This window comes from Protopterus annectens, chromosome 2.part0, assembly GCF_019279795.1.
Source record: "Protopterus annectens isolate FY-2018-M chromosome 2.part0, PAN1.0, whole genome shotgun sequence".
NCBI classification, from domain to species: Eukaryota; Metazoa; Chordata; order Ceratodontiformes; family Protopteridae; genus Protopterus; species Protopterus annectens.
Genome location: NC_056728.1, coordinates 776842243 through 776842455, shown reverse-complemented (window position 1 = coordinate 776842455; position 213 = coordinate 776842243).

The window sequence follows — 213 nt, the reverse complement described above, 5'->3', positions numbered from 1 at the left end:
CAGTTCACTATCAATAGGTATGTCCATGAGATAGGTTGTGTGTAGATAGTCATGAAATATAAACATATGTAATATTGTTGTACATGTGGGCCATAACTAACACTTCCATAGCTTAGAACACAAGGCCAGTTGTGCATATGATGCAGTAGTTCCCAGGGTCAGTAGAGGTTCCTCCTCATTGGTGTGGGACCACTGTGTATGTATGCATGTAGG